Source organism: Schistocerca cancellata, chromosome 3 (genome assembly GCF_023864275.1).
Source record: "Schistocerca cancellata isolate TAMUIC-IGC-003103 chromosome 3, iqSchCanc2.1, whole genome shotgun sequence".
NCBI lineage: Eukaryota > Metazoa > Arthropoda > Insecta > Orthoptera > Acrididae > Schistocerca > Schistocerca cancellata.
Window position 1 is genome coordinate 44,185,230 of NC_064628.1, and position 10,387 is coordinate 44,195,616.

Sequence of the window (10,387 nt, forward strand, 5' to 3'; positions counted from 1 at the left end):
GTGGGAGATGAGACAAGAACGAGCACATAGAAAACGTGTCCAATTACAAAAATGGAGTGTACTAAATGAGTCAGTAATTAGGGAAGACAGCTGAAGTCATAGGTTGGATTAGATTAGATTAGTACTTGTTCCATAAATCATGAATACAACACTTTGTGATGATATGGAATGTGTCAGGTTAATAAAAGGTGTGTATACAAGATATTACATTACACAAAATATTACCTGACACTTAATATTTTTAATTTTTTTTGTTGGGGTTGGGGAAATTAGCCACTTACTGTATCCAAATATTCGTCTAATGAGTAGAAGGAGTTGCTATTAAGAAATTCTTTTAATTTCCTTTTAAATGCTATATGGCTATCTGTCAGAATTTGATGCTATTCGGTAAGTGACCAAAGACTTTCGTGGCAGCATAATTTACCCCCTCCTGAGCTAAAGTTGGTTTTTTTACCTTTACTAGTGCAGATCATCCTTTCTCCTAGTGTTGTAGCCATGTACACTGCTATTACTTTTGAATTCATTCGGATTGTTAATATCAAATTTAATAGGTGAATATTGTGAGTTACAGTGAAGATCTCTAGCTCTTTAAATAAGTGTCTGCAGGATGATCTTGGATGAGCTCCAGGGATTATTCTGATTACACGGTTTTGTGCAATGAACACTCTTTTACTCAATGATGAGTTACCCCAGAATATGATGCCATACAAAAGCAGAGAATGAAAATAGGCATGGTAAGCTAATTTACTCAGATGTATATCGCCAAAATTTGCAATGACCCTAATAGCATAAATAGCTGAACTCAAACGTTTCAGCAGATCCTCAGAGTGTTTTTTCCAGTTCAAACCCTCATCAATGCATACACCTAGAAATTTTGAATATTCTACTTTAGCTACCGATTTCTGATCGAATTCTATATTTATTAATGGTGTCATTCCATTTACTGTGTGGAACTGTATATACTGTGGTTTGTCAAAGTTTAATGAGAGCCCATTTGCAGAGAACCACTTAATGATGTTCTGAAAAACATCGTTTACAATTTCACCAGCTAATTTCTGTCTGTTGGGTGTGATAGCTATACTAATATCGTCGGCAAAAAGTACCAGCCTTCCATCTTCGTGAATATAGAATGGCAAGTCATTAATATATATTAAGAACAGCAGAAGACACAAGACCGAACCTTGTGGCACCTGATTCTTGATTGTTCCCCAGTTTGAGAAATCACCAGTTTTATGCATATTGTGTGAACTGCTTATTTAAACTTTCTGCACTCTTCCAGTTAGGTATGATTTAAACCATTGGAGCACTGTCCCATTCATACCATAGTACTTGAGCTTATCTAGAAGTATTCCATGATTTACACAATCAAAACCCTTTGATAGATCACAAAAAATTCCAATGGGTGACTTCCGGTTACTCAGAGCATTTAATATTTCATTAGTGAAAGTATATATAGCATTTTACGTTGAATACCTGTTCTGGAAACCAAAATGACGCTTTGTTAAAACTTTATTTTTACAAAGGTGTGAATCTACTCTACAATACATTACTTTTTCAAAAATTTTGGTTAAGGCAGTCAGAAGAGAGACTGGGCGGTTGTTGTTGACATCAGATGTACCCCCTTTTTATGCAGTGGTTTAACAATGGCATACTTCAGTCTACCTGGGACATACCCTGCTTCAGAGAGCTATTACATATGTGGCTAAGGATCCCACTTTTATTATCCTGCTGGAAATGTCATAAATTCCATGTCAGCTTTTATTCTTGAGAGAGTTTATTATCTTCCTAATTTCAGCAGGAGAGCTTGGTGGAATTCAAATATCAAATGGTGTGGGTAAGGGCCTATAAAAGGACAGAGCGCAAACAATTTCCTTCAGCTGTTCAAAAAGCTACATAAACATTAATGATGAGACTAAATAACGAAATACAAAAAGGTAGAAAGGCGTAAGAGATTACTCAAATATGAATTGAAGTAACACACAGACGACTCACCTGAACCATAAATTCCATTGGAAAGCTAAAAAAAAACCTGTAGAAAGACCAGTCAATGAGCAGTAGAACTTATTGTCCTCAGACAACTAAACTACATAAATAAATTTATTAAAAGTAAGGCACGATATTAAAAAGGTAATTGTTACCATATCATGATGGTTTCGATAAAAACTTTCCTAGTTACTACAATATGAGAACTTTTACTTTATTTCGTAAATTATGTTAGCACTGTATTGTAATCGATTTTTATTAATGCGGTTCAAGGTACATGACAATTCTGTGACCAGTGTTCGCATGTGATGCATTTTTATATACCATCTTGATGTCTTTGATGTCTCTTCTTATATTTTTGACGAATGCATACGTATGGTCAATTTATTCTAAATAATGACGACTGATGTGGCCTATCAGATTTGTTCTTTATTGTAAGCTAGATTTTGTCGATTTATACAAGTGTTTCAAGATGGTGCGAAAGAGGCACTGAAACTGTTAGTCAAATAAAATAATTCATCATATTATGGCAATGGGTATATATTTTCTTCAAGCCTTTGACAGACATAGTCCAATTTCCATGTCTTTTTGTTGGTTCCTATAGCTTCAGCTGTCTTCCCTAGACATTCTCTAAGAACATCGTAGTATCTGTGAAACTTGGGTTAGTTCAGTAAGTCCCCATCATAGGAGTACAAAACAATGCTACAAGAATTGTATTCACAGTTGCGAATACGGACGACCATCAGTTGCATAATGGAATGACGACAATGAAAATTATTACTGGATTGGGATTGGAACTCGGATATCTCCCTTACTGCAAGCGGCCGTCTTACCTTTAGGCTATTTCACCGTATTCCTGGGCCAGACCCAAACTTCCATGTGTGGTCAATCACGTGTCTGCAATCTGCCTTCACACATTTATTATGTATATTCCTGTACATGTGAGACATTTTAATTGAAAGTTGCTTAGATTCAATATCGTAGAGTAGAAGTTATTTAGAAATGTGAAAATCCGTGCATGTCGAAATGAACGTTGCGTCGTATTTCTGAACAACAAAGGTACTGCAATATCGTATCAAACATTCTAACAATCCACATTGCAGAAATACAACACTATGCAGATAAGTGTTAACAATAGTAGCAGTATGTCCCTTTGGTGTGCAAAAAGGTCCTGGATAAATCAGATTTCTTATAAAGGACTTATAGAACATCTCATATAGAAATTTTTCTAATATATCTACATTTCTAAATCGTAAAATAAGAGTTACACACTTCTTAGAACATCAAAAAAGAAAAATGAAAATTTTTACTTCGATAATGCTTTAAGAAATCCCTTTGAATGAAAAGAAGTGAAGTAATTACAAAATTTGTGCAGAAATTTGTACAAAGAGCAATGATTTTAAAAACTGGAAGCAGGATGAGACATTGCAGTGATATTTCATTTCCCTCCCCATACCTATGGCCGAGTAGAGGATTATATAATAACATAGGTTAAGGTAAAGAATAAATTAATGGGTAATTGCTTATAAAATACTGTGCATTGCAGAAAGAATGAATTATACATGCAGTCCATGTATAATTCACACTTATGGACCTATGGACGCAATTCACTACAAGAAACAAACAATAAAGGTGAACAAAACGCGTCTCTCACAGACAGAGTTATTCATAATTATCTATGAGGTTTCAGAAGATTAAATGGTGAAAGCTACGAGGTACACAAAAACGCAACACCGTCAGTGAATAGAGCGTCTCTCCGACTTTCGACTGATAATACATGTAGTGGCGTAGTTACAATAGTGGGTGTGCGTGTCAGAACCTGTATGCAAATAATCCTTTCTGTCTTGTCGCATCGAATTAGATAGCACTTACAGATAAACAAAGAAACGAACAGCTTTCCAAAGAGGACTGCTGTTGTTCCGCAAGTTCACGTTTGCGGTTGCCGCATGACAAATGGTTCCTATACAGAGGACCTGTAACGTGGGATAAGAACTTGAAGAGATGTTCTGGCCACTGATATGTGTCCATTTTCTGCGTCTCTTGTGGGTATCGGACGGTTGTCTTTTGAAACTCTAGACGATTCTTAAGGCAGGAAGAGACGGTCTCATACAGTCACAAACTTAAAAAAAATTTTCATATCTATGTGACTATAAATCGGATGACGTGAATCTATGAGAACAACTTTCTGTTTAGCATTTCCCACAATAAGCAGTAAATTTGGTGAGATAATTCACCATTATCAACCTCTGAAAAGAGGGGACAGTTTTTTTAGTTAAGGCTCAGCACCCTCCAAAGCTATTACTCCATTTTAATCACGTTTTAACGAAACATTGTTCGCCAAAGTTCGCTATGAGTGTGGCTAGTGGTAGCCACGAGTTATATCGAGAATTAGGGTAGCACTGAATCCACACAAATGTTGAGTAATATTTTGGTCGTTTTTTTACATTTATATTACCTAATCTAGTGATATTAAATTTCGTTTGAGGCGTCTCATGTAAAACACAACAAAAAGTAAATTTTTAAACTTTTATTCCAAATGGCCGATATCACTAGTAATAGTATATTTTGTATGATCAAAAAGAATTTATCCCATTAGCACTTAAAATGAGATAATTTGTTGCCACTGTTCTCGAAATTTTGTAATACAATCTTAATTATTTTATACAGACGGCAAGATACTCTCATAAATTATTGAATTGGGAAATGTAAGCTAAATTAATTTTATTGTTCGAGAATGGCTATTTTCGTTCTGCTGCGGAGTTGGTGGTGTTGTGATAGTTTTTGGCAGACTGGAGATATGTGCTGCAACTGGAGTTAAACTAAGAGATTTACCTTTCGTCTGAAGGGCTCTTTCCATCTGATCTAGCCAGGCACGACTCTAAGCCCACCGATAGGGCTTTATAGAGTCATGAGTAGTGCATAAATAGCTGAACCGGTAATATCATTTCCCACAAAAGAGAAGGTTCAGGACCCGACTCCACTGCGCCTCACTTTTAGTCTGCCAGATACTAGCAAATTTCATTCATTTCCTACGTTTTTAAAATGAGCTTACTTGCTAGGTTCTCCACCACAGCTTATATACAGACACGAGGTCCACTCTACGCTGCAACAGTTTGCACCTTTTTTTCCGTGATTCTTAATTATATGCTATGCTCGGGTTGAGACAACTCTTAATGCTTATGACCCTGTAACTATAAGACCGTTACTAGGTTGACATCTTGAGCTGTCGTATTGGGGTCAGGAGTCATTTCATAGAAATCACTTTGCATGTGCAAGATTTGTAATGACGAGTCACAATACAGATTTCCTCTCTGGAAGGTCACAGTTCGTAGTAATAGAATAAAGACCATCAAATAAAATAGGAGTAATACTTGGCATTACCCAAGGAGGTGTTACGGGTCTCCTGTTCCCAATCTATGTGAATGATAGGGGACGATCAGAGCAATTCTTCGCAGATGATGCTGTCATTTAGACAAGGTATCTGTATGGTGCGAAAAATGGCAGTTGATTCTAAATGATGAACAGTGTGAAGTCATCTACATGAGTGCTACAAGAAATGCGATAAATCCCGGTTACACGATAAATCACACAAATATAGAGGCTGTGACTTCAACTAAATACTTAGGGGTTACAATTACGAACAAGTTAAACTGGAACGACCACATAGATAATGTTATGGAAACGTAAAACAAATATTGCAATGTGCTGGCAAAACACTTGGAAAATGCAGCAGGTCTACTAAAGAGACTTCTTACGCTACGCTTGTTCGCCCTCTGGTTCAGCACTGCCGTGTATTGTCGGATCCGTGTCAGATGTGACTGGAGGAGGACATCGAACAAGTAGAAATAACGTCATACTGTGGGGTATTTTCACGAAATAGAGTAGAGAATGTCACGGATATGATACTTGAGCTGAGGTGGCAATTATTGAAACAAAGGCATTTTTCGTTGCGGTAAGACCTTTTCCTTAAAATTTCAGTCACCAACGTTCTCCTCAGAGTGTGAAAATATTCTGTGGGCGCCCAACTACAGAGCGAGAAATAATCATCGACATAAAATAAGAGAAATCAAAGCTGGCCCGGAAAAACTTAAGTGGTCGTTTTCCCCGGGTGCTGTTCGATAGCGCAACGGTAGCGAAATAACTTGAAGGTGGTTCGATGACCTTCCCTGCCAGTCACTTACTTGTGAATTGTGGAGTAATCATGTAGATGCAGATGTAGATACGTGTTCGTACAGATGAAATATTTTCCCAGTTAGGGAGATATTTGTAGCAGTTGGACATAAAGTCGGGAAAATTGTATCTTTTATTTTCTCAAACTTCCCTGAGCTTTTCCTGCATGAATAGACGGTGCGATTCGACAGTTTGAATCATGCGACCCATTGCGTGTCCCATTACGTCAGAAGGGTTCATATCAACTCATACTTTTCTTAAGAGCTGAAATTTCAGACTGTGAAAAAATGCTGTCACTCCTCAGACAGTGTCATGTTAGTGTCGTACCTGACGCAGACCTAAATACCTCGTTCAGTGACGCCTTGTACTTGACGAGTACCTCAGAGTCAGCTGCTCCTGGGAGAGGCTGCCACGGCATAGCCGCAGGGCACGCGAGGACAAGGTTTTTATGCTAGGACTTGCCGACAAGGCCTTGTCGCTTATGCAAGACAATCGCTCCTCCCCATCCCCTCCCACACCAACCCTACCTAGCACCTACCACAGCTAGTATAGAAGATGACGTCAGCGCCGCAGCCCCCATCCAGTAAGCTATAAAAGCAGGCGTCGAGTGGGGCAAAGCATCAGTTCCAGTCAGAGCAACTGCGAGCAACCAACATGAAGACCATTGTAAGTACGCCAAAATAGGCGTTTGCACGGTAATCTTCGACTTACTGCAAAGCGTTGTTTGCATAGTGAGGGAAGCCATGCCTGGTGAAGGAATGTCTTTATGATAAGTATTTGTAAAGACATATAGTTTCTGTTGTATAAAAGGCAGACATAAACTATCACTCATTCGTTTCTGTTTCGACATCGTCTTTAAAATACAATGACACTACTGGAGTGTACAATTGTCTGTAAAATGTAAATGTTTTTCCTGAGTTGCCACAATATTTTGTGGTCTCCGTTTTGTACGTTATTGTTAAGATAATTTTTAAATCCCCCCATTCCTTCTTTGGACTTATATGATATAGTGTTCGATCTCATAGATTGCTACAAATATTGTGTCTGCAAATCCATAGTATTCAGCCTCATTGATAATCACGCATCATATACTACAATATTTCTCTGTCTTCTGATGCTCCTTTCACTGCCAAGTTATTTAACTTTTTCTGGACATCGCATGATATGCTCATTGATATTAGTTGTACACACATACACTGCTTTCCTACACTTCTAGTACTTTCTGATTCCCTTAATTACCTGTTCAATTCACCCACAAATGGAGCTAGATAAATTTTATGTTGTTTTGTGGTGGTTGCATAATAGCGCAGTTCGACAGTCTGGCAAACATACGGAAATCGGCATAGAGACATAATGGTCGGTCTACTCCTTTGTAAAGCAGCATCGCAATTCAGAATGAACACTCCTATATTGTAACCTGCATTTCCTTGAAAATTATGATTCACTCATAGTTATGGGCGACTGATTTCTCTTTTGCAACTCCACGTATGTCTCTATGGTAGGACTCGTCGTTTCTACACTTTGCCTTTTATCGTTAGTCTACATTAAATAATTTTCTTATGTGAAGAAAGAAGTGACAGTCTCTATTAAAGAAACTTATTACTGTCGGTGATCTGTCTAAACAGTATAACAGGTCAGCTGTGAATCTTTATTCATGTAATGTCCTTTCCCAGTCTTTCTACAAATACGTTGTGCAAGATATGAAGCAAATTACGTTTCTAATCATTTTCAGTTTCTTTCAGTAATTGCGTAGACGGGTTCAGCAACAGACACACTGTTAGGTAAGTAATCAAAGTCGTAGTGTTGGCTTTGGAAACTAGCAGAACTGAGATTTATTGAAATCTCTGTTGATGGCTAGACGAGTGTGACTTCAGCATCAACTTGGATTCGGAAAGGATAGAAGAAATAAACGTCCGTGGGTTGAGCGAATCATCCCAGCATCGACTGAAATAGTTAGTACAAACCATGAAACGCTAAATGGATTGTCTCGACTTTGACGTCGAAAGCGAAACAGACCTCAAGGCTACTACTGTTATTTCGGACATCGTGGAATGTGTCGAAAATCCGTCTTGTTCTGGTACTGATACAATTGCCAATGCTGTGTTGGCAGGTCTAGCTTAACTGCTAGCAAACCGTTGCACAGTGCTGTGTCTTTACAACCACCGAAGAATTACGGCTCTACTACAAGATTTTTCCTGAACTGCTGTCTTTGTATCGTCAGTCAACAGATATCAGCTGGCTACAAAGCAGTGATTGCCACAGTAAATAACAAAGAGTTTGTATAGGAGCAGGGGGAATTGAAGTGTAACATTTAATGTACTATAAAATCAGACTTTTAATAAAAGACACGTACGAACGACTCGCACGGGATTTGGTAGATTAATCTGCAAACATCTGCAAACATCTACTAGGCGCACTATGAATGTAGTGGTGTGGACATATTGGGAATGTGGGTCTCACGGGGAGCATGCAAGGTAAACTCCCTGCAGGCCAAATATCCTCTGTGCCCTCGGTATCTCAGACGGATAGAGCATCTTCCATGTAAGCAGGAGATCTGAGTTTTGAGTCCTGGTCGGGGCACAAATTTTGAACATGTCCCAGTGATATATTTCAACGCCTGTTAGCAGCTCGGATGTCGATTTAATTATCATTTCATTCTAGAGTAGCTGCTCAGTCATCAATGGTATCTGTTCTTTTGGGAACAGATACTACCTTCATATATACTATATTGTGTTTAGTCACATGATATTTTTGGGGGATATTTTTGTCTTTGTCTGACATATTTACTTAAAAATCAAGCTAAGTGTGTATATATCCATACATACCGGTTTTGTATGAGAACTCGTAAATTGATTCAAACACATTAGGAGTGTGCTCAGTGATAGGATTTAATGCCGTTTCCTGCTGTGTTTCAAGAAATGGTCAAATTTTAAGTAAGCAGGAGCTATTGCTGTGTCTAGTTCGTCGTTACTAGCCACTCCCTTGCACTTGCACCATGCCAGTCAAATGGCATGTGATGGTTCCAATGCGCTCGCTACTGTGTGGAATCGTGCAGAAGATGGGAAATCCGGAGTCTGTTCAAAAGCGAGTATCATCTGGCTGGCCCTATCTGTTCCTCTCCGACCAGATGTGTCATTTTCCTTTGCACAGAAGCTGCTAGTGGCGGTGGTGCTGGCTGTTTATCCTGGCTTTTGGCTTCCCCTGTCTATCTCTTACCAGCGATGTTACCCCTGTTGTGTGTTTGCAGGTGCTGCTACTGGTGGTGCTGGCGCTGGTGGGCGCTGCTCTGGCCATCCCTTACCCTCTGCCACGACCCCAGGAAGGCGCTGCTCGTGAGGCCCTGCGTCCCAGCGAGCAGTACTACTACCCGGGCTACTACGGATACCTCTACGGCTGAGCAGGCAGACACTGTGAAAGTTGCTGAGGACCACGTCGGATTCTGGCTACAGTTCATTTGTTTCATTCCACAGACACATTTTGGCAAAACTTATGAAATAAATTTCTTTTCTCTGCTTTATTTTGGTCTTAATATTCTCCTGTGTGAATTCCAATTCCTCCTCCTGTTGATGTGATGCAGCCATGCATCCAAGCAATATACTTATACGAAATCCCATGTCAAGTATCTAAATCACACTAGTGGAAAAAAAGACACTTATCCCTTTCATCTTTGGCAAATCACTGACTCAAAGCTCTAAACGTGAAGGTTCAGAACTCGGGGTATTGAAAGATGAACGGACCACATTCTCCGCAGAAAAGTCTCGAGAAATTTCCAATAACACTTGATATGTTGAAGAAGTAGTCTATTGCTTCGAGAATTAAATTATGGTCTGTAAACAATGTACATATGGTGGAATGCCATTGTTGGAAAAACTGCTTAGAGCGATTTACGCGGTTTCTTGATACCACAGACATACACAGGAGTCTACCAAGCATCTGATCATTAGTGGGAGAGTGAGGGAAAGAGGAAAAGGAACACAATTTCTTACTCTAAAGTACTGAACAACTCTGTTAATAATCAGGTATACCAATGCTATCACTGCATGTCAAGTTCCTGCTAGCTACAGCGTACGTTACTGTGGGGGTATAGTTTGCTTAATTTCGTTAAAGTTGTTTTGATGTAATGCAAGGAACGTTGAGACATGTGCAGTTACTTTCTACACTGATATTCGTATTAACTTCTGACACTTTATCGTAAAACAAAACAAAAAATCGCGAATTGTAGACACAACACTAC

General features: G+C 38.9%; 1 long non-coding RNA gene across 1 annotated transcript; it reads left to right on the plus strand.

Moving 5' to 3' along the window:
• The first annotated feature begins 6,760 nt into the window (after positions 1–6,760).
• On the plus strand, positions 6,761–9,670 carry LOC126176029 (uncharacterized). The gene is made up of 2 exons (XR_007535637.1): positions 6,761–6,819; positions 9,401–9,670. It is a non-coding gene; the product is annotated as an uncharacterized LOC126176029 (long non-coding RNA).
• The last annotated feature ends 717 nt before the right edge of the window (positions 9,671–10,387 follow it).